Source organism: Danio aesculapii, chromosome 2 (assembly GCF_903798145.1).
Source record: "Danio aesculapii chromosome 2, fDanAes4.1, whole genome shotgun sequence".
NCBI lineage: Eukaryota > Metazoa > Chordata > Actinopteri > Cypriniformes > Danionidae > Danio > Danio aesculapii.
Genome location: NC_079436.1, coordinates 19,233,676 through 19,259,704, shown reverse-complemented (window position 1 = coordinate 19,259,704; position 26,029 = coordinate 19,233,676). Strand labels below are relative to the sequence as shown.

The 26,029-nt window shown below is 33.5% G+C and overlaps 1 protein-coding gene across 1 annotated transcript in view; it reads right to left on the bottom strand.

Annotated features, from left to right (window-relative positions):
* amy2a (amylase alpha 2A) overlaps nt 1-26,029 on the bottom strand; it is a 42,052-nt gene that overhangs the window by 15,758 nt on the left and 265 nt on the right. The window lies entirely within an intron of this gene.

Genomic DNA, 26,029 nt, shown 5'->3' with positions numbered 1-26,029 from the left:
ATTTATGTAACATTTTTAATACAGGTAGATGCTTACATAGTCTCGCGGACATGGTTCGTTATTACGCTCTTCTTTTTTTCTGGAGGACCACCTGGCGATCTGAAAACAATCCTGTTCCGAGACGAAATTGTTCTGGAGTTTTAAGCTTTATAGTCTATCATGAGATAGCCGAAAGGACTCTTGACGGCATCTTGGTAGATTCCATAAAATATTTTGTGTTACCAGGATACATCTGCCGACCCAACACCGCTACTTGATTTGCATCACGTGGATTTTAAACAAAAAAACAATTTGTGTTTAAACTGATGGTTCTGCTGGATTTGCCTTGAACAAACAAATTTTGTACGATAAGAATTGCAGAGAGATTACGATGGTGGACGTATTGTGTGAAGGCTTTTTCAATCTCGGAATTTCCACTAGCTTTTTCATCATATCGTCGATAATTAACAAGTTGTTTTATCACATGCACAAATATATCACAAAAGCATTTTTACAAAAAAGGACTTTCCAGAATTGGATGGTCTGCTTATAACACATGAAAACGGATGTTGAAGCCTGAAATCAAAATCAACCGCTTCACACATTCCTCTGTACATTGAATTAAAAGCCATAAGGCAGAGTCGTGTAATCCGGTAAAAGTCTACGTTTGTTATACACCATATTGAACTTTTTAACGACTGATTTGTTGAGCAGCGTGAGGTGTTTTTATTCCTGACAATGTTGTCAGCTTGCGCTAAAATGTATTGAGCGTCATCACCGGATGTCACATACCCTTCAACCAGACCAATCAATGTGTCTAATCTTATTGCTTGGGAATTTTTAGCATTCAGAGTTATACCCTTAGCTTTCATGCAAACCTTACCCACGGCGGTACGGTACCCGTTTGACTTGGGACCGCTGGAACAAAACTCAGTAATATAATCACCATCACCTATTTCATCCGTCAGCTCTCCCAAATGATCACCGAGAGGCGGCATCCAGTTGCCGTCCTTAGATACAAAAATAACGTTATCTGTGTAGAGTATAACAAACGATTGCCGAGTTTGTCCATCAGATTGTACATTTCCAACCTGGCAAACGTTGTTGTGAACGCCCCTATGAACACATTAATGTCGCGAGTAGTACTAGGAGTGTCTTGAGGCAGTTGATGCTGGACGAGCGCTACATCATCTGAGATATTTTAAATTATCAGTTGCACCAAAAACGATCCTGGTGAAATCTTCAGGGTCATGCATAAGCCTTGTGGACGGCAAGCTCTCGTGCATGGAGAACCTCCCCCATAAACTATTTAACAACAGCTTGTTTATGGCCCACTGTGCGGGGTTATGACAAATCATTGATGGGTCAAGTTGAATGCCCTCTTTCTCGTAGTACTTGCGGATATAAGCGTCTTTTTCAGCATCGCTGACGACGTTTGAAGGGTAACCGGATGCTTGCTGTTTCAAATGCAAAAACGTTTTAACGTATTCGCTAAACAACTTGTCCGACCTTTCAGGAAAATTCCAAACTTCGTCGACTTTGACTACTACATAACCTTTCTCGATCGCTTTTAAAAGTTCAATACTGACCCACCACCCAAAAGAGCCCTTTCATACAACCGTGTGACCACAGCTTGATGTCTGGTTTTTCGCATGTGCGCAGGTTCGACATAAGGGGAACATGAGTTTACCGCTGCATCTGTAAGGGAGGACCGGATGTAGTAATTTACGTGGCGGATACACAGTGGCTTTGATAAGGCCGTCATAATTTTCAGTCGGTTGAAAATCATTGAAAATTATTTCCGCGTGTCCTATAGGGTAGCTCTTTCTTGACTGGCAGAACGGGTATAAAGAGGTAAAATCAAGGTAGCTAATTTTCTCGCCATCGGCCACTTTGTGATACAACTTGTAAGCATTTGTGCGACCACCAAAAAGAGCATCTCTTGGTTTCCATCACTGAAGTGTCTGTCTGCTTCATTTTAGCCAATTCACATTCCCAGATAACCTCTACTTTCATACCATAAACACTTTGTAGAATTTCAACCTTTTCGTCAGACCGAGTTCTGAGAATGCCATATGAGATAGCCGACAGGCGGTTTAGGTTGTGGGGTTCATAACGGCAATGATGACCGTGATGAAAACAACCGTTGAATTCGAGAGCATACCTAGACCCGCCCTGTTCATAATACCGTCTAAGAAAAATTTACCGATTTGCATTTAACCATGATTCAGAGCATGATGAACGTCAACGTTTCTAGAATTTTTTACATACTCCAACCATTCAATCGATACGCTTGAGAACGTCTTATTTTGGTGAATGTACGCATTATATGGGTTAGAGCCACAGTGTTCTCTCTGAGATAATGAGTTTTGAAGACACCCATACAACAACTTGCAAGAGTCTTGAAACTAAACGGATCAATTTGAGTACACTCTATGAACGATTCACGATATTTCATACACGCTTCGCATAGCAAGATAACATCATTTTCGCCATAGTGGTACAACTGCTCCTTAAAGTTAAAGACCGTGCGTGAAGCAGTAGTGTACCACGCATCGAACTTTGCTCGATCTTTTTCAGATAGGTTGTCATAGCCATAGAACTTTTTGTCTGGGATTGCGCCGATATAGTTCTCATTTTCTTTCTATTGAAATGATGCGGAAAGTAGCCTTTTTCTGTTGTGGCTAGATTTAATGCAGCTGGCATCTTAGATAGTGCCATCGGTATGAAGGATATGCTATCGATGTAACGTTGTTTAAACGTATCATCGAACATAAATATTAATTTACATCCTTGCATGATGATGTCCATTTTAAGACCAGCTTTGCAGTAATATTCAAGAATTAGAAAGGAGTCAAATCTGGAAGCATTATGAGCTATGATGCAGTCAGTAGCTTTTGTATTTGGGTTTTCTGAAATGTGTAATAGTTTTTTCCACACAGTCAGTTCCTGCAGCTACAAATCTTGCACCACAAAAAGTTATCGCACAGACAAAATTAACCACATGTCCCCATTTCATAACAAGTCTCAAAATCGTAAAAAACATATTTTTTCTGAGGGTTATTGATTCTTTCAGGATTCATAAAACATTCATGTATCCCAGCATTGGTAAGTTCTTCACAGCATGCCACGCAACGGATCGGGGAGCATTCGTGCTGAGATTTATACTTTTCGTAACGTCTACCACAATCTTTGCAGTATTTTATAACGTCGGCACTTGTTCTCTTTTAAGCACCGGCTTCTTATGAGCATCGTAGCAGTAAGCCGATTTGCAATAACGCAAACAATCGGGGCAATGGATGGTTTTTTAGGATATTTGTAACATTCGCTGTCGAAACAGAAGTTGCAGACGTAATCACATTGATGGTGTCTAAGGTACGCAAACCCTTTATAGCAGAATTCACATACATAGCTAGCGCCTATAAAAGACTTCAAATTAAGAATCATGTAGTAATGATGAACGTCTTGTAATAAAGGAACACTGTTTTAAGGTGTGGCTCTCTGTTATTTACGTAGGTTTGTAACACACCCGTGTTAGTCCTATAAAAAACAACTATTTTTATATCAAACAGTCGTTCAAATCTAGCGATGTCATGAAGGCCTACATCATCTTGGATAGTAAGACCAGCTTTATTGTGTATGATCGATGCACGGTTTTCTAATTCACACTCTGTTAATTCAGGATCTAGAAAATGTGCTAGACATATAGAGAAGCATAGTTTGTTTGATATGTTTGTAGGTATGAATAAGTTCGTCTTTTTTCTTTGATTACCTGATCAAATGCCAAATCAGTAAGTTTACGACGAGGTTGACCGCCTCCTAGTCTGCTCATTACAACATCTGCTTCAATCTCGACAGCATCGTTAGTTGCTAATGGTCATCGCTCTGTAGAATATTTACAATTTGGTCTGTAAAAAGATTAACTTCATAATTATTACTCTGTGTGAAAACAGCATTTACATCGGATTTCAGAGCGGGGGTTCTAAGGCATAAATTGATAACACTACCATCACCGCCAATATGTCTAGCGAATGACACTATGTCATCCATGGTTACGTGTAAACGTATGTGGAATGTCGCTAAATCCTGAGATCTTATTTCTCTCATATTCAAAGACCTATGAAACATGATATTCGTTTACATCACCACCATCTCTCAACAATGTATCAATGTCGATATGTCGTTGACCTAAAGGTTCAACAATATCGTATGTTGATGGTTGCAGATCATCGTCAACTGACGGATGCGTTGTTTTGTTATTACACGTATTATCTACTGCACTACTAGTCAGGGCCGGCCCAAGCCTTCAGGGGGCCCTAAGCAGGATTTATTTGGGGCCCCTTGGTGCAAACAATGTGACAAATTATCGTCGATCCTTGATTTATTTGCACACTGTAAATTTAAAACATGCATTATCGATTTTATTTGGCTGTGTTGCTTAAATCATAAATGTTTAAGACAATTCCAAATATTATACTGCAGAAACAATGCCTATTGATCAACTGCCTATTGATGCCACAAAACTAAACAATTAGACACAAAACATTAATCTAAGCTTTAATTAATGTTGACAGAAACAAATACAGCTGGAAGTAGCCAATAGCATACTTATTATTATTATTATTATTATTATTATTATTATTATTATTATTATTATTCAGTCACAAAACGCTGCCAAACAGTCAAAAATAGTGACAATAAAGATAATTTTTAAAAATGGATAAATGTTAACACTGATAAATGGATAATGGATAAATGTTGAACACATTTTGTAGTTCAAATAGCTTAAACTATTTACATCAAATTCAAATTAAATCAGGAAGCATTTTGTAGACGTATTTGCATATAGCATATCACTAAATATCTAGAAAAAAAAAATAAGTTTCAGAAATAATTCTAAATTAAGTGAATTTTTTTCTGTAAAGTGAACAAATTAATCTGCCAATGAGATAAGTAAAATAATCTTACTTAAAACCAAAACAATATTCTTTTTTTACCCTAATTGGCAGATTATTGAGCTTTTTTAATGAAAAAATACTGCATATAATTTTGACTATAATCTGTCTAGAAAATGTTTATCGGTTAAATTTTTTTTAGATATTTGGACAAGAAACAAGACAAAATCTAGAAGAAAGAAAATCATTTTGCAGTGTATTTACCATCCATAGTTAATGGCTGTGTAATAAGAAATTTGAAACAAATGAATAAATCAGAAGCTTATTTTTTATCACCAAGTTTATGAAGCGTTTTGCTGCTGTGCTGTGCACTGTTGCTTCAATCACGATATCAGTGATTCTGCGATAAATCAACAGATCACAAGAAAACCAATCATGCATAAAAAAATAAAATAAAAAAATGCAAAAAGGAAAAAATGCATCAAAAGGCTGATGCTTTTCTTTTAATGACAGCATGTTTATAAAATTGCAACAATGTAAAACAAGCGCACAGCTGTCAAACAACTTAACAATGCTGATGTGCAAAGAGCAGTTTGTGATTGAAAATCACAGTCATCTCTATCATAGCAGCAGAATCTCAATTTTGTGGAATATGCATTTAAGAAAACACTGTCAAAATAGTCAATTATTGCTTTCTAGTTTTCTGTAAACTTAAAACACTTATTACAACTTGATGAACTTATTTTATGAAAACATGAAAACATTTTATGCTTAGCCCTGGTTTATTTTAAATAAACAATCATGCATTAAATATTTGTAATATTTTTAATGCATTAATATTTTTTCTTTAACTGATCAGAATGCTCTGAGAGGTGAGAACAGACTCCTCTGATCGCGTTTGAAGTTTTCAGTAGTGGAGAACATCAGTTATTTACTCATCTATTTAAAAAGATTTTTTAATTACCTTAATATTTTTTGTCAAAATACCATCTACAAGACTTTGCCAAAATCTGTAAGGGTTAAATAAACGCAAGGCCTTTTAAATTATATGTTCACCCCCTATTGATATCTTTATCTAATACATATTTTGGCGGAATTAAAAAGTTTAAGCACATTTAAGTCACAGCACTGCCCGCGGGCACGCGCGAGCGATATAGCGAAGTGAAAGCGCATCTGTGAGGAAGAAACTAGCGGAAAATTCGGGGGAGCTGGATGTCTGAAACACAAATATCTTGGTCCAGCTTGGACAGAAGAATGTCCGTATGCCTGAGATTTCCACCATTGCAATGGCTCACCTGTCAGCTGTTTACATGACGCTGGTGTATCTCTGATGATGTCTGCTGTTATGGGAAGCGCCTGGTGGTGGCTGGGTGTACTGTATCTAAAGCGGTAATCTGTTGCAGTCAGTGTGAAAGACTAATTAATTCATATATTTTGTAAATTTAGATAAGTATAGATACGTGGCGCCAGAGTATGTATCGCGGCCAGAAATAACATGATAAATGGGCATATGTTTTGTCCCACCCCTTATCCATAACCCAACAAACAAACATAAAACGAAAGTCACTCATTCATTTCGTGCACTCTTGGGGGGCCCCTAGTGGCCATGGGGCCCTAAGCAGCCGCTCAGTTCGCTTATGCCTTGGGCCGGCTCTGCTACTAGTCGATGGTTGATCATAGTCAATCGGTATATCAGATGGCCTACTGTTAGCATCCTGAGTTAGTGCTCCACCGGTCTGTTTGCAAGATAATAGCAATCGTGCGTATTCTGTCAAATTTGATTCATTTTTCTGATCCAGGCCATCTAAATTTGGACTTTTTAAAATAGGATTGATGTTAAAAGCTTGTCTCTATAATTAAAATCTATCGTACTACTAGTCGATGGGTGATCATAGTCAATCGGGATATCTGACCGCCTACTGTTAGCATCCTGAGTTAGTGCTCCACCGGTCTGTTCGCTAGATAATAGCAATCGGGCGGTATTCTGTCAAATTTGATTCATTTCCTGATCCAGGCCATCTAAATTTGGACTTTTTAAAATAGGATTGATGTTAAAAGCGTAGTCTCTATAATTTATAATAAAACTATATAAAACTATAACTATAGTATATAGTATAACAAAACTATAATAAAATATCTATAATTATCTATAATAAAACAACTGCAAATCGTCTAAGAAACTAGCTGTATGGGTATCGATAGATCTTTGCGGTGTAACTGATAATGATTGATCTGGCTGGTTTTTGTGTATATCATCCGTGGTATTTACGTAACCATCACAGTTTTTTTATTTAGTTGATTCTTATTTTCGAAAAAAAAAAATTATGTTATTTTATCGCTTAAATTATAATTACTTTTATTATTTTTTATTTTTGACTTTATTATTTTTATAATTTAATGAATACTTTTATTGAATATTTTACTTTTATTTATTTAATCTTTTAGTTTATTTTTAGTTTTTATTTTGAAAGTGTTATTTATAGTTAAGTTTGTTTTAGTTTTATTAATATTTTATTTCTAACTTTTATTTTTAATGAATACTTTTATTTTTATTCTTTATTTTACATTTTTTATTTTAGTTTTTGATTTGAAATTATTTCTTTATTGATTATTTATAGTTAAGTTGTTTTAGTTTTATTCATATTTTATTTCTAACTTTTATTTTTAATGAATACTTTTATTTTTATTCTTTATTTTTAGATTTATTTTATTTTAGTTTTTTATTTTGAAATTATTTCTTTTATTGATTATTTATAGTTAAGTTTATTTTAGTTTTATTCATATTTTATTTCTAACTTTTATTTTTAATGAATACTCTTATTTTATTCTTTACTTTATTTTGAGATTTATTTTATTTTAGTTTTTTTTATTTTGAAAGTATTTCTTTTATTGATTATTTATAGTTAAGTTTATTTTAGTTTTATTAATATTTTATTTCTAACTTTTTTATTTTAAATGAATACTTTTTTATTCTTACCTTTTATTGATTATTTTACTTTTATTTTATTTTAGCTATGACTTATTGTTTAATTTGTTGCTATTTTTCTTTTTTTTTATTTATGGTTGTATACCTCTCTTGTTTCATTTATTTATTTTATTTTTAGGTATACTTATTGTTATATTATTTCTATATTAATCTTGTTTTATTATTTATTTATTATTTTATTTTTTCATATGAAAATCGAAACAAACTAGATCTATTTTTTTAGAAATACATTAGCGCCAATAAAAGTAATGGAATAACATGATAATTGTACAGAAATACAAAGTATGAATGGACAGAAATACAAAGTATGAATGGACAGAAATAAACAATTTAAAACTCAAACAGAATTAAACAATATTGAATAAATTTTTAAAAATGTATAGCTCAAGCAGCATTAAACAATATTGAAGATCGTTTTTAAAATGTAAAACACAAACAGAATTAAACAAACCAAATCCAATTTTAAATGCAAACTCAAATAGAATTATACAAAATCGAATACAACTTTTTAAAATGTAAAATCAAAACAGAATTAAAAATTGAATACAAGTGTAATATTTAAAACTCTATCCCTAAACACACAAGCCAATTCACAAGAAGAAAAAATTTAACATAAGGTTTTCATTTATCTAACATAGATAAAAGCAAGCATTCTTATTGAGGAATTATTTGTGTACAAGTGAATTTTAATTGAACAGACCATGGAACTTAATATGCGACAATCGCGTTCACCTTTGCTCATTCTGGACTTCAGTCAGTTTCTCATTGGTGACCCTCTATTGTTCATCTATAGCTAGCTGCTGGCGTACAAACATATTCGGATATCTGATTAATTTGTACCTCATTTCAGTCCAGATACTGTAGAATTAGATGATAACAGCGGGATTCACAATGCCTGTGGAGATTGTTTGTACAGGCTGTGCAGCGTGCTGGCTAAAAACGTCTGTCTTCTTTGTTCCGGGTCCTCTTCCAGCTCCTGTTCTTCTTCTTCTTCTAATGACTGTTGTGGGTATGCAGGACTACGATCGCCACCCAGCATTGAGTCGTAACCATCGGTGGATCCACCATTATCACTCCAGAGTTCTGAGCGCATCTCTGAAACAGCATTAAAAAAGTAAAGCCATTAATATATTGTTTAGAAACTAGTAGTAAGAAAATATATAAACAGTACATTGTTACTTTTAAGTAATTTATTTTAACTTAACAAAAATGTATAAACAACATTAACTGTTTAATGTAATTTTACATTCGATAAAATAAAACACCCACGTTGATGAATCTCAAAACTACTTTCATTAGGTCCAAGCGGGCTGGTAGCTGGTGACCGCGGAACTACAGAAGAAACACATATTAGCACATATTAGGAAATAAAAGCACACAGGGTCTAGCATTAAGCATTCAGCGTGTTCGTGCACAAACCGCTCGTGTACGGGTACGTAAGCTTGCGACATCCGCGTAGACGCGCACGCAAACAGTCAAAATGACATAACTTTAAACTGTATAAAACAAGATGATACATTACCTAAATGCGTTTCGTCTTCATCATCACAGTCGTATTCGTTTTGCTGTTCCTGTACGCTTGTATAAATTTTACGCCGTCTGTTAAAACAGAACTGTAATCAAGGCGCCTTTTTTCCGGACTTGTGGAGCTTACCAATGATGCTTGGACCAGATTGGTTCTTCCTCTACGGTTAAATCAAAACCTCAATGGATCTAAAACAGAAAAGCGAAAGTAATTTATAATAACAAGTTTCAGGAACCCTATAGCAGCAGATCCCGTTGTACAGACATTAAAAAGCACGATTATGTGTCTAAATGCTGTGGCCTGTATGTAATGCGCTCTTCTCCGAGCCATGTCCATTTTCATTCCAGGATTCAAATCCACGCTATGTAATAATGGCCCAAGATTAATTCATTTAAATAAAATATTTACCTTCGTGACTTAGGTTATCAACAGCGGGCCCGAGGATGCACTACGTGATAAAGCAGAAATGTATGAATTAAAACAAACCGAATTATAAAACATATTATGGTTTTATACACAGTATTGGTTGATGCTTCAAAAGCAGCAGTCTCTGTAGAATTTAATTCTGTAATATAAAAGCTGATAGATTGAAAATATTGCAGGTCACAGTTTGGCTGGGCGAAGTATAATAAAAATATTGAATTACATCATAATAATAATATTTAACTTACGACAAGTCATATTTCCTAAAAAGAGTATTGTAGAGGAGTTGATCAAGGATGACGATTTACTTCGACCGTGTGTTGTCCCGATGAATAGCTTTGTGGGTGATGTTCGTAATGACCGGCAAATTTAGTAAAAAAGATGGGGGGTTGAACAGGTGCCAGAACGATAAGGAGCTATAAAAAATGGCATGAAAATCTTACTTTCAAAAACATATATAAACATATATATGTTTCAAAAACAATATAGATATATAGAAAATAGTAGAAATATAAACAACTTTATATAGTATGACCAGCTAGTTTATGAATTATTTGATTTATTAATGAGTAGCGTAAAATCGTGTATAACGTAATGAAATAACCTGGATGATATATACATATATAAATGTGCATGTATTATACCATGCATATCTTTAATATTGAAACATTTCAACTATATATGCATGAAATACAAAACATTGATATTATCTATTATTTTAGCCGGATAAACTATAAATAAGTATCCGGAAACACTTTTACTTGTAATATTACTGTTTTCATGATGTTTATAAATGTCTCGTTATTTTAATTAAAATATCAGTTGGTTTGGATAAAAGATGTAATATGATGATTGTAACTAATATGGTGTTTTAGACTATTGAATGTACATTGACTTAACATAGACGTTTGTTATTCAGACTAGGCTAAATATCACTCATTTCAATATAATTTAATCGGGTAACAAAAATTGATAAATACGTATTTGTCGAGTATCCAGTAGATGGTACTAGAGGTCTATGTTTGTGCTTAGAGATGCGAGAAGTGCCGGTCGCTTATCAGCTTCAAAAGGGTATCGTGGAACCACCCGCTGTTCGTCTTCACAGATCTCTCCGGATCATAGCGTTGTTTATTGCAGTGGACAAACACCTATTACCTTATCACCAAGACCTGATGGCACTTCAAGCTGCGATGCGGAAATCTGACCGAGGTGTCGTGCAGGGGTTTGTTGATTGCATAACAGACAGTCAAATTCACAGAAACGTATATTAGTGGTTAATGTTAATATCAAATAAAATTAAATAGACTAAAACAATATCTACTATACCATATTATTATTGTAAACATAATGTGATCGCGGCAATCAAAAATTATGTTACCGGTGATCCTTTGCCTGTCTTAAAATATGGATTACAGTAATGTAGTAATATAAAAACAACATAACCTATTAATGAGCAATAATAAAGGCAGATTCATTAAATACAATGTTGTGAATTCAAAATTTAAACAGTATGAACCCTATATTTATATTGTGCCAAAAATATATGCAGCTCAAATCGTGTTAAGTGTTTATAATAATATTTAAGATTTTTTACATTCTTTTTCTTTTACATTAGAAATGGGTCATACAACAAAGGTAATCGTTTGTTGTATAGTATAACGTTTAAATAAAGTTAAACAACCATAATATTCATACTGATTAAATATTTGTCTATGTTGAACAATCACTCTCTCTCTCTCACACACACACACACACACACACGTCTAAACAGCCGGAAAGAGCCGCACTGAACGATAGCCCTGTAATCGAACATAGGCGTTATTAAACAAGCGCAATCATAACGTTCTCTTATCTAATAGTAGCATATAACGATTGCGTTGTAACAGTCATCAGATAAGTCTTCTATCTTTCACAAGCAGACTTCAACCGACTTCAAATTACCAAGACAGACACATAGCCAGAGCCAGCCCCCACACCCACAGCCCTAGCTGAGACACACACGTGCACACACACATACCAGAGCACAGACAAGAACACAGGAGAGCTATGTCAGACAGTGGTGCATATACTATAGTTTATTAATTATAATATATATAATATAATATAAATTATAATTATAATATATAATTTACTGCAATAATTAAAATGTTATATAATATATTAGTATAAAATAAATATAATATAGTTTATTGCAATAATTAAAATATATTCAATTCAATTCAATTCAATTCACCTTTATTTGTATAGTGCTTATACAATGTAGATTGTGTCAAAGCAGCTTCACATAAAGGTCACAGTAATAGAACAGTGTAATTCAGTTTGTAGTGTTTAAGTTCAGTTCAGTTTTAGCTCAGTTTCAGTGTGGTTTAATAATCACTACTGAGAGTCCAAACACTGAAGAGCAAATCCAACGATGCGCAGCTCTACAGATCCTGAACCATGCAAGCCAGTGGCGACAGCGGAGAGAGGAAAAAAAACTTCACTAAAGGCGGAAGTGAAGAAAAAAAACCTTGAGAGAAACCAGGCTCAGTTGGGCACGACCATTTTAATTTCTCCGCTGGCCAAACGTCTTGTGCAGAGCTGCAGTCTCAGTGGCGGAGGCTGGAAGCTGGCCTCAGCGAAGACTCGTCTGTCTCTGGAGCGTCACAGGAATCAGTCTCATGTTCTCCACTCTTCCATGACCACCACAGTAGTTGCTCAGGATTCGGCCAGGTTCAGGATATGGAAACCTTGGGATCATCTCGTCGTTGGTCTTGGATCGAATCAGTGACTCTGCATAGTCTGGGGGCCTCGGGAAGAGTATCCCCAGGTGGAAATGGAGAATAAAGAAAATAATTAGCGTAGCTGATGTTCACAGTGTATATCAGCAAGATGTATAACCTGTGTGGAAGCCCCCTAAGTGGTGCACTAAGTGTATGCTTTACTGAACAGATAGGTCTTTAATCTAGTTTTGAATTGGGAGAGTGTGTCTGAGCCTCGGACGTTATCAGGAAGGCTATTCCAGAGTTTAGGAGCTATAAATGAGAATGCTCGCCCTGCTTACTCGACTTTGCTATTCTAGGTGACTACCAGAAGCCCTGAGTTTTGAGACCTTAAGAGCGAGTTGGATTGTAGCGAGACAGAAAGATTGGTTAGATAACAGGAGCTAGATTATTTAAAGCTTTATATGTAAGAAGCAATATTTTAAATTCAATACGAAACTTAACAGGCAGCCAGTGTGTAAGGAGGATAAAATTGGGGTGATGTGATCAAATTTTCTAGACCTGGTAAGAACTCTGGCAGCTGCATTTTGTACTAATTGAAGTTTGTTAGTAGAGGATGCTGGGCAGCCAGCAAACAGTGCATTACAGTAGTCCAGCCTAGAAGTCATAAAAGCATGGACTAGCTTTTCTGCATCTGAGATGGATAGCATACTTCGTAACTTAGCGATAGTTCTCAGATGAAAGAAAGCAGTTTTTGTGACATGGGATATATGATTTTAAAAGTTAAATTGCTGTCTAATGTGACACCCAGATCTTTTATAGTAGAGCTAACGCTAACTTTGTATCCCTCTAATTGTAGGTCGAGTTGTGAGATCTGCTGTGTACAGGATTTAGGCCCAATAAGTAATAATTCTGTTTTGTCTGAGTTTAAGAGAAGATAATTGTTGGTCATCCAGTCTTTAACATCTTTAATACACTCAGTTAGCTTGGACAGATTAGACGTCTCGTCAGGTTTAGTTGAAATATATAATTGAGTATCATCTGCATAGCAGTGAAAGCTGATCCCATGTCTTCTAATAATGTCTCCCAGGGGTTAGCATGTATATTGTAAACAGCAAAGGGCCTAAAACTGATCCTTGAGGCACCCCGTATTTTACTGGGCTGATTTGTGAAGGCTGTCCATTAATATTCACAAACTGGTAACGGTCAGATAAGTATGACTTAAACCATTGTAGGGCATGTCCTGGACACCTGTAGACTTTAAGCGATTGATAAGGATACCATGGTCAATGGTGTCAAATGCCGCACTAAGATCGAGTAGAACTAATAGCGAGATGCACCCTTGGTCAGCAGCTAAGAGTAAGTCGTTGGTTATTTTCACTAATGCAGTTTCTGTCCTGTGATGAGCTCTGAAACCTGACTGAAACACTTCAAAAAGCATTGTGGGTCTGCAGAAAGGAGCATAATTGAGCAAAACAACTTTTCTAGTATTTAGATATAAATGGAAGGTTTGCAATAGGCCTATAATTAGCTAAGTTGCTGGGGTCCAGTTGTGGTTTCTATATATATGTATTACAATAATTAAAATATATTATAATGTATTACAATAATGTATTACAATAATTAAATATGGTTTTAATAACGGTTGATATATTTTATTTCATTTGATTAAAATGTAATTAATAATATAATATTTAATTTTAAATTAATATTACAATTAAGAATCTAATTACAGGAATTAATAATAATTTAATTAAACTGACAAGAATATAATTACCTGAATTATAATTTAATTACCAGAATTATAATTTAATAACCGGAATTATTCATTTAATTAAACTGATAAGAATCTAATTACCGGAATTATTATTTATTTAAACTGATAAGAATCTAATTACCGTAATTATCAATTTTATATTAAAAAGGGGCGGGGCTTAAACCGAAAGTGGGCGTGGACGTCATCAATCAACTTTCTTGACACATGCCGGCCCCATATTCCTCTCTCTCTCATATTATTAGATCAATAATTAAATTTACTATGTGTTCTAGAAAAAATCTATTAAAAATCAAACCAGAAAATGTTAAATATGTTAAAATTTCCTTTTTTTTTTAAGTTCTGTCTTCTAACATCAGGCCACTTTGCACCTAAAGCACGTATTGTAAATGAACAGACAACAATCTTAATGCCTAATAATCCTAATCTTAATGTCTTACTGAAACCTGTCTTAAACAAAATGTCTACAGTATGTTAGTTTAAAACGAAGCCGCTTTGAACTTGAATTTAATTAAATTATATTTAATATTAGATTAAAGCAACATAATGCTTGGGTAATACATTTAAAATTAATAGTTGTTCAGTTAAAATATATTTATAAAGTGTCCACCAAATTATACTTTTTTACAGAGTAGTGAGTTAGTTAATACCACCTCACAAATAACATGGTTTTAAAGTAAATTTAAATTTTGTCATCATTTACCCACCTCTAATATGTTCCAAACCTGTTTGATTTTCTTTCTTTAGTTGAGCGCAAACATTATATTTGATTAAAGCTGAAAATTTTTAACCGTTAAAAATAAATTATAACCAGTATAACAAAAGTATGAATTGTGGTTATAGGTTTTCTGTTTTCAGTTCAACAGATGAAAGAAATTTAAACAGGATTGGAACAAGTGAAGGTTGAGTAAATGATGACAGAATTAAATTTTTTGGGTGAACTGTCCCTTAAGTGGAAGTGAAGCACTCAGTCAAGTTTACATTAATTTGTGAATTGATTTCCAGTTTAGTGAAAATATATTAAACAAACTCGATTAATGTAACCATTATTGAAGAAAAGAGCATGTTTTACAATAGTTTATATATTTAAAGTAGGGTGCAGCTATTTTGGAATATCACTGCCTGACGTCACGAGGTTGGTTCCGTTCCCACAGCTGAACAGATGCAGTGGATGTAATGGGACTGAACACGGAGACTGGAAAGCCTAATTTAACACAATGCGTGAAGTTTGGATGTGCATCACAGAGCTGGTGCAAATACAGCATTACATTTACAGGTAAAGTCAGAAATTATTTGCCCCCCTTTGAATTTTTTTTATCTTTTTCTAAATATTTCCCAAATGATGTTTAGCAGAGGAATGAAATTTCACAGTATGTCTGATAATATTTTGTCTTCTGGAGGAAGTCTTATTTGTTTTAATCAGCTAGAATAAAAGCTGTTTTAAATTTTTTAAAGCCATTTTAAGGTCAAAATTATTAGCCCCTTTAAGTTATAGTTTACAGAACAAACCATCGTTATACAATAACTTGCCTATTTACCCTAACCTGCTAGTTAACCTAATTAACCTAGTTAAGCCTTTAAATGTCACTTTAAGCTGAATACTAGTGTTATGAAAAATATCTAGTAAAATATTATTTACTCTCATCATTGCAAAGATAAAATAAAACAGTTATTAGAAATGAGTTATTAAAAACTATTATGTTTAGAAATGTGTTAAAAATTTGGAAATTAGGGGAAAAAAAATAAACACGGGTGCTAATAATTCAGTGTGGCTTATAATTTTGACTTTAACTGTAATGTCCGAAACATAAAAATACATTTATACATTTTTACATTTTCTTTTATGACCGATCAATTGATGTGCTTTGGTCCACTCTCTGTTTTACGATGCCTGACTGCCCTCAATGTCTTAACAAGATCTGGTACCTTGATGTAATGGAGGCGGGTACTTTCACTTTCACTATATAGTCCCTCACTTCTGTTCATGTTCAAACCAAACTAAGATCGGTGCCGTTTTTCACTTCACAGGTTTTTCTTGCTTCATATTCAGTGTTGAAAGATTATTTAATCGTTGCATTAGTTTAAATGTAAATCACCGTGCCAGGCAGCGCTGCACCAGTGTGAGAGAGTAGACAAAGCACATCAAATGAACAGTATTTAAAAAAAAAAAAGAAAAATAGTAAACATATAAAAAAAGTTCATATTTTAGACACAGTCTGTTCCTTGTATTTGTACCAGCTCTGCGATGCATGTCCACAACTTCCACAACGCATTGTGTTAAATTAGGCTTTTCAGTCTTCATGTTCAGTCCATTATTCCACGATATCAGTTCAGTTGAGGGAACGGAACCAACCCCGTGACGTCAGACACAGCGACATTCCAAAATCGCTGCACCCTAGCTCTAAAAACTACAGTAAAACATGCCATTTTCTTCAAAATGGTTACATTAATCGAGTTTGTAATATATATTTTCATTAATGTAGAAAATAATTTGCAAAATAATGTAAACTTGACAGACTGCTTTACTTTCATTTATATATTTTAAAAAACAAGACCAACTTATATTAAGGCACCTTAACCACAGTACTTAAAGTTAAATTAATAATATGGTACAATGCACTTATTAAGTACTGTACATGTTGTACATTGTACTTTTTTAATCATCTGCATGTAAATGCATCTAATACAGGGTTCAAGGACATTTTCCTACTGGCCCGGCTGGACCAACGGTTCAGATTTTACTTGTCCTGCCAAATTTCACTGGCCCCACCAAAAATAAATAAATAAATAAAAAAAAACAGCCACATATTTTAAATATGTGTCAAAAATAATGTCTGTGAATCTAGAATTTAAATATTTTTAAAATGTTAAAATATTTAGCAGTAAAATATAGCAGTATGGAAAATGTGCAGGTATTTTATTGCAAAACAAAAGGTGGCGGACTTAAAAACTTAAAAAAAAATCTATGCAAAACATCACTTCATTTTTTTCGTCGTGTTGTACCCATGTAAATATCTGTTTTCACACCGTTAGAAACAGACGTTTTCCTTTTAGCCTCATAATTGATGTTGCTGTCATGTTGCCGTCTCTTCACTGTACTGGTTTTTACCATGTTGTGGAAAAAAATAACGTGCTTACAACATCCAATCAGATAAAAGGAACCAAAAAGCAATATAGTGTTTACGACTTCACAGAAAAGGTAGCATTTAAGACTTGAAAGCACAAATTGTTCTCGATTCTAAGACTGTATTTGCACGCAATTGACAAATAGTCGCAGGCAAATTAAATTTACGTAACGATTCTCTGTCCCAAACATCTCTCACGCTGGCCCGGGTCATTGGGCAGTCTTTATTGTTGAGCCTGAATATTAATTTCTTTATTTCAAAGGCCACTTAAATTTAGTCCAAAAACAATATTTGACCTTCTTGGCATAATGATTTCAATTGCTAACTCATATAATTTTCTCATTATTCAAATGTTTTTAATCACTAATGGTTAATTAAAAAAAAAGTTAATAACTACAACCTGAATAAAATAACAATATCGCATATGCAGTACACTCAAAATTATAGTGCATTATCTGTGTGAATGAGTGGGAAAATATGTACGGTGCACTAAGGAGGGAGTGGTTTCAGACACAGCTTTTGTGTTGTCTTATTTCTGCTTGTGTTCAGATATTTGAGAGGTTTACATTCTATGGATTTTGCCTTTATTGATGTATATGGGCACTCTGCAAGCAGTGGAAAAAATCTTTTTATATAAATTGAGACAATTCCTAACTTTATTGATGTTTCCTTTTGTTATTCAGAAATGTTCTGCATATCTTTTGTGAATATGTCTTGATAAGTAAAAAAAAAATGGCTCTAGTAATATTGTGAATTTCCTTTTTTTTCATAACTTCTTAGGTTAACTACTTTTTAATTTACTTTTATAGGGACACCTCCAATGTGAAGCAGTGGACAGCTAAAGATGTTGCTGGCTGTTATTGCTAGACATTATTTATATTTGATTGTTTGCATTAAAATGTATATTACATTATTAATCATATTATGTGAATGTAATTGTGATGTATATTGATTAATAAAAGTGATTATTTATGAAAAATGTGATTGTATTTTTTAAAATCTATAAACATGTATAGATAGATAGATAGATAGATAGATAGATAGATAGATAGATAGATAGATAGATAGATAGATAGATAGATAGATAGATGTCTATTGAATTTGTGATTAACATGTTTGCACAAACCATAAATTAGAGGGATAGGAAAAACAAGCATTAAAAAATAAATGGTGTTTCAAAGCACTCAAGGTGGTTTCCTGGTCATTCTTAATAAGAGGGTTCCTCCAGGAAACCTCCTCCTTTTGAAATGGTGCCTAGAGGTTCTTTAGAGGGTTCCGCCGGGCGTGGCAATGTGAAGAACCCCAAAAAGTGCCTCCAGGAACTTTTCATTTTACAGTGTTAATAAGAGGGTTCCTAGAGGAACCCCTGAAGTTCCTCAGAAAACTGCCCCTTTTGAAATGGTGCCTAGAGGTTCTTTAAAGTGTTCCGCCGGTGTGGCAATGTGAAAAACCCCAAAAAGTGCCTCCAGGAACCTTTAATTTTTACAGTGTATGGGAGTTTCACAAACATTTCAAATGATGACCTTGATCGTCTTATTGCTGAAGTTCTTCAACAAACCCCTGGGTCGGGGGAGACCTACATTGCTGGTAGTTTGAGAGGAAAAGGGATCAAGGTTCAGCGATGGCGAGTACGAGAGCATTTACGAATAGTAGATCCAGTGGGAAGAGCCTTACAAAGACGTATGTCGTATGTGTTTTGTAAATTTTGGGAAGAAATTGGTAGTAGTAGTTGTAATAATAATAATAATAATAATAATAATAATATTAATAGTTATATTATTATTGTTATTATAGATATTGTTGTTATTATGTTGTTATTATAATTTTGTAAAATTAAAACAAAAATGTGAAACAATGCAACATTAAAAACTATCAATGAAAAAAAACAATGAAAAAAAAACAATATTTGGATTATTTATATATTTTCCCATATTTCATAAATGTTTTGGGGTAAATCTTTTTTAAACAACGAAGCAAGGATATTACACTTTGATTAATATCCAATGTTGTTTATAATAATAATAATAATATTATTATTGTAAAATTATCATGAAACTTTAAAATAATGCAACATTAACAATTACCAGCATTTTATTATAATAATAACCCCATAATATTTACATTTATTTTCTCGTTAAAAAAGACAAATCCAAAAATGTTACGTTTTGATGTACATCCAATGTGTTTTTTAATAATAATAATAATAATAATAATAATAATTCTTATTCCAGGCATATTGACACAAACCACAAGTTAAATCCATGGGGATTTGTGTTTCACGGAGGAGTTGATGGCTATAGCCGCTGCATAACTTACCTGAGATGTTGCACAGACAACAGAGCATCAACAGCCTTGCAACTTTTCCAAAATGCTGTGGATCTGTTTGGACTCCCACATCATGTCAGAGGTGATGCTGGTAGTGAAAATATGGATGTTGCAAGGTTTATGATTGAGAATCGGGGGGCAAACAGAGGAAGCTTTATGGTTGGATGTAGTGTTCATAACCAACGCATTGAAAGATTGTGTGCAGAACTTAACAGGGTGGTGTCAGCTTATTTTAAAGACCTTTTCCTTTTCATGGAAAATACTGGAATTTTAGATAGCAACAACCTACTTCACATTAGGGCTCTTCACCATGTGTTCCTTCCAAGAATAAACAGATCTGTAAATGAGTTTATAAGCCAGTGGAACCACCATAGTTTAAGGACAATGGAAAATAACTCCCCATTGCAACTGGACTATAGAGCATTCCAACTTCCTGAAACATCAAGCACAAGTCAATCAAAAACCTTATGATCATCACCAGTGTCCCAATTAATCCCATGTCTGACGATGGAAATCATGGAATAGAATTTTTTTTGACAGCATGTAACCTACTTCAAACAAATACTTAGTCTGCTAATTTTGGTGATTATCAAAATTAGAATATAAACACAAACTACATTTTTCTTTCATGATGAACCCTTAAATGTTATGGTGGTTACTTAAAAGTTACGTTAATATTATAATGTTACTTAAAAGTTACCACTTGAGTAATGCAAAAGTGTTTTAAGTGTAGTTTCTTTTGAAAGGGTTGTTCATAATGTCACAAACAACCCTAACAACAGTCTGATTATCATAGAGAGCCATTTAGCAGTAAAAAATATGTTGGTGAAGACTGTGGCAAATAAACTTTCTCCTGAAAAGTCTGCTAAAAAGCATATACGGCTACAATTTGTAGAAATACAGTACAGTGGTGGATGTGCACGTATAATTTATTAATAGTTTAAATTATTTGGCCACAATGAAAGCATCTTAACTTTAAATGCTATATAAATCTATTATTAGTACATAAACACCAAACTTATCTATATATGTTATGTACCACTACGATAAGGCCAAAATTATTTGGCAAATACTACATTGAAAAACTGTGAAACTAAAAACTTAATTTCAGCATCCTGAAGATAGTCTTGCCAGAAAGCCAATGTCCGGCACTCTTCTTGGAATGCATTGCTCCCTCTTTCAGAATGAATGATTTGGAAGAGATTCTCCACATCATTTGCAGTTAAGGCCTTTTCAGTCTTCACAAAAAGGCACTTTGACTGAACAGGATATCTTTGAAGAGCATCTAGGACACTCAGAGACATTTAGCCATCTCTAAACCTTATAAAAAGTAAACACGTTTTAATGTGTTTATCATGTTGAAACATTTTGCACTAGTATTTTTCATGTTTAATTAGATGAGGTTTCACAATGAATTCTAAATGAATTCTACATAATATATTCTCTCACTTGTACTATAGCATGTACTATGCACTTATAGCATGAAAGTGGAGGTCAAACATAACATTTTATTACAATGTAGTAACGCTTCGTTAGCAACTTAAAATAACTTTTTGGGACATGATTTTCTTTTATCTCTTTCATTTTTACATTTTACAGTCATGTTGTCCTAAACAGGAATAATAACGTGTTCAGATATAAACATACCTTTCAAATGGTGCACGGGCCCACTGAAGGACATACCAGTGAGCCAGGTCTAAAGCAGTCTCTTGCTTGTTTTCCAGTGTTATGCGAACATTGTGACCAGCAAGACTGATTAAGCTGGCTGCCTGTGCCACTGCATTTTGTAGTTGCCATTCAGTTCGGCCCTGTAAGATCTAAAAATATAAATAGAAACAAAAGGTTTTGAATGAAAAATATCATTGAAAATCAACTTCAATATAATGAGTGCCCACAAAAAGAATGATTTGGGGACCTGGGACCTTGTTTCTTCATCAGTAATATCTTCAGATCGGACCTCAGATACTCAAACATAATTTCTGACAGGAAACATGGACTCTGCCCCCCCATGGGCAATTGACATTGACATGATCTGGCCAGCATAGAAGTATGCATTGTCTTTCATCGCTGTTATCAGATGAAATAATATTTATATATATATATATATATATATATATATATATATATATATATATATATATATATATATATATATATATATATATATATATATATACACACACACACACACACACACAGTTGCAATTAGAATTATTAACCACCTTGAATATTTTTATTTAATATTTCCCAAATGATGATTAACAGAGCAAGGACATTTTTTAATTGTATGTCTGATTATTTTTTTTTTCTTCTGGAGAAAGTCTTATTTGTTTTATTCGGCTAGAAAAAAAGCAGTTGTAATTTTTTTTAAACACCATTTTAAGGTCACAATTATTAGCCCCTTTAAGCTTTACATTTTTTCAATAGTCCTACAGAACATACCATCGTTATACATCACTTGCCTAATTACCCTAACCTGCCTAGTAAAGTCTTTAAATTTCACTTTAAGCTGTATAGAAGCGTCTTGAAATATATCTAGTCAAACATTATTTACTGTCATGATGGCAACAGTAAAATAGACCAGTTATTAGAAATGAGTTATTAAAACTATTATGTTTAGAAATGTGTTGAAAAAAATCTTTCTTAAACAGAGTTGCATGTGAGTACTTTAGCATTAGATGGCCCCTCAAAGATGCCAATTTTGTCCTTGATTTCATGTAGACAAAGTCTGAAAAACTCTCAAGTAGGTCCTCCATTGAAACGTACAGTGTTGTCATTATTTACTTTAAGCAATTCCCTCCATAATTTTCTCTATTGACATCGTTGAATCACTGAAACAATAACAAATAATAATAAAAACAACAGTTTCAATGTTAACTCACGTAATGTAACTTTCATAAGATTCCACAAGATTCTATATGATGATACATTAGAATTATAACTATTTTATTTTTAAATAATATCTTCTTCTGACCTCTGATTTGTGCAGGATTCTAAAGACCTTGAAATGGCTTCCTGGAGATCAGCATCCTCAGAGAGGTATTCTTCCTCAAACAGGTCAAGGTATGTACTAAAATGTCATTATATTATTATGTTATAATGGACATTGTTAAGGCATATACTGTACATATATGATGTTAACAAATAGCAGCGTTGCTACAGGAATAATAACATCCTGAATGGAATAATAACTTGAATGATCCATTTTACATGTGTAAATAGTCAAGTGACTATTCCAACAACAACAACAAAAAAATGTACTGGAAACTGTACTGTAAAAAATGCCTATAGACATTAAACCATAACCACACATCAAATGTATGAAAAGTTTGTGTACCAGTAGGTTGTGCTGGATGCATTGGTTTGGATGGAACTATGAGATGCATCAGAGGTGTTGCTAACAGAGAAGCATGGTGTGTGTTCACTGCCACTGAAAGTGGGACCAATCAAAAAGCCATGGGTGTTGCCACTAGAGATGGCAGATGTTCTAGTAGACAAGCTGTGAGTCTCATCAATTGTTCTGTCAATAATAATAGTAGCAGCAGTGGAGATGGCTGGAAGAACTTTTTTGGCTGGAACAGGACCAATGATTTTAAGGACAAAGAAAAATAGTTCTTTAACATATAATTTTTGATTAAGATTGCAACAGAACACATTAAGGGCTTGATCGTTACTTTGTGTTATAGATTTAAAAATTTAAAATATATATTGTATATAAAAATGCATGTAAAAAAGTATTTACCACATTTGTCAGGGTCCAGTGTTTCTATGAAATCATTCCTATTTGTGTGGCTACTGTCACCATCAGATCATTACTGTCAAATGAAGTAAATTTATACCTTTATAATTATAATTTTAATAAATACATCCTTCCAATACAGTAGACTAACAACAAAATAATCAAACTAATTGTGTATTGGGCGACACGGTGGCTCAGTGGATAGTACTGTCGCCTCACAGCAAAAAGATCGCTGGTTTGAGTCACAGCGGGGTCAGTTGGCATTTCTGTGTGGAGTTTCATGTTCTCCCCATGTTCGCATAGATTTCCTCCAGGTGCTCCACTTTCCCCCACAGTCCAAACACATGCGCTATAGGTGAATTAAATAAACTAAATTGACCGTAGTGTATGAGCGTGAACTGGGTTGCAGCTGGAAGGGCATCAGCTATGTAAAACATATGCTGGATAAATTGGCGGTTCATTCCACTGGGGCGGTCTCTGATTAATAAATTGTGTAATGTCACAGGATACTACAAGTGACAAAGTAAATACAGAATATGTACAGTACTGTGCAAAAGTCAAATACAGTTAATTTGATCTTTATATTTTGCTTTTGTAAGTAGTTTTTAAAGGAATATAATATTATTTAGTAAGTAAATGTTTCATTTAATAATCAAACTGATCAAATAATCAGATGTTCTAGTAGACAAGCTGTGAGTCTCATCAATTGTTCTGTCAATAATAATAGTAGCATCAGTGGAGATGGCTGGAAGAACTTTTTTGGCTGGAACAGGACCAATGATTTTAAGGACAAAGAAAAATAGTTCTTTAACATATAATTTTTGATTAAGATTGCAACAGAACACATTAAGGGCTTGATCGTTACTTTGTGTTATAGATTTAAAAATTTAAAATATATATTGTATATAAAATGCATGTAAAAAAGTATTTACCACATTTGTCAGGGTCCAGTGTTTCTATGAAATCATTCCTATTTGTGTGGCTACTGTCACCATCAGATCATTACTGTCAAATGAAGTAAATTTATACCTTTATAATTATAATTTTAATAAATACATCCTTCCAATACAGTAGACTAACAACAAAATAATCAAACTAATTGTGTATTGGGCGACACGGTGGTCTCTGATTAATAAATTGTGTAATGTCACAGGATACTACAAGTGACAAAGTAAATACAGAATATGTACAGTACTGTGCAAAAGTCAAATACAGTTAATTTGATCTTTATATTTTGCTTTTGTAAGTAGTTTTTAAAGGAATATAATATTATTTAGTAAGTAAATGTTTCATTTACTTTTCTAAACATTACTTTTTACATAATTGTAATAATCATTCTGATTTTTGTAGGCACAAGACGTCTGATAACATTTGTTGCACCACAAAGAAATATGATCTTACTTCTCCAAGTCCATATTAGAAGGTAGAAAAAGAAGAACAGTTGCAGACTAAATTCAGAAGAACTGTTGCAACATCTCTAATATGCCATTAGAACCATATTAAGCTGCAGTACTGTGAAACAATTAATTTCTATTAAAAGTCATATTAAAAATTATACTGTGACCAACCTTAGAATTTCAACAGCTTTTGCATAAACAAAACTCTCCTTGGATTATTACATTTAATGTCAAAAAGAATGTTTGTAAATGTGAACTGATATTTCCCATAGACACCACAGAAAATATCTTAATAATTGACAATTTTTTTGAAAAAAAAAAAAAAAAAACATTTTGGAGGCTACCAGGGTCCCTAAGCCTATTGAAAATACTGTACATTTCTTGAGGTCTTCAGCACTACTTACAGATTCTTTCTCTTTACTTAATATGACATTGTCAGGCCTGACATAAATGGACTTCTGATGGAATTTTTTTTTTTTCAGAAGGTCTTCACCTAAAGTCTGTTTAGAAGTCAGGGATGGCTCCACTAATTTATTGTAGCATGGCATTAATATTTGTAATATGAAACAAAAAGCCCACATATGAAACTTCTTTACAATCTTTAAGACTACACAACAGTTCATGGAAAGCATTTTGTTTCAATACACTGTTGAAGCATACAAACTTACTGATTCTGTCAGTATATCAGTAATTCAGTTAAAGGAGTATAACTTTAAAGAAATTAGATATTTAAAACCATAATGTACTGACAAATGTTTGTGTAATTTATTACATATCACAACAGCAAATATTTCTTAAACACGCTAAATAATAAATAACACATGAGTTCATATGTAATAAAGAACACATGTGATTAAAAACATATATCATTTACCAGCATCCCTCCACAATTTGCTGGAAGGCCACTGTTATTGCCTGCATAACTTTGTCAGCATCCAGGTCACACGTAAATTCTAAGGCTGATTTTATTTGTCCATTTTCAAAAAGCCAAGTTTTTTCAGCACGCCTTGGCACATGTGTGGAAATATGGTCTGGCAGAAGAATAACCTCGTGCCTGGAACCTTAAAATAAGGAAAATTTTGTTATTATTATTATTATTATTATTATTATTATTATTATCATCATCATAACACCAATAGTATCATTAATAATAAAATTT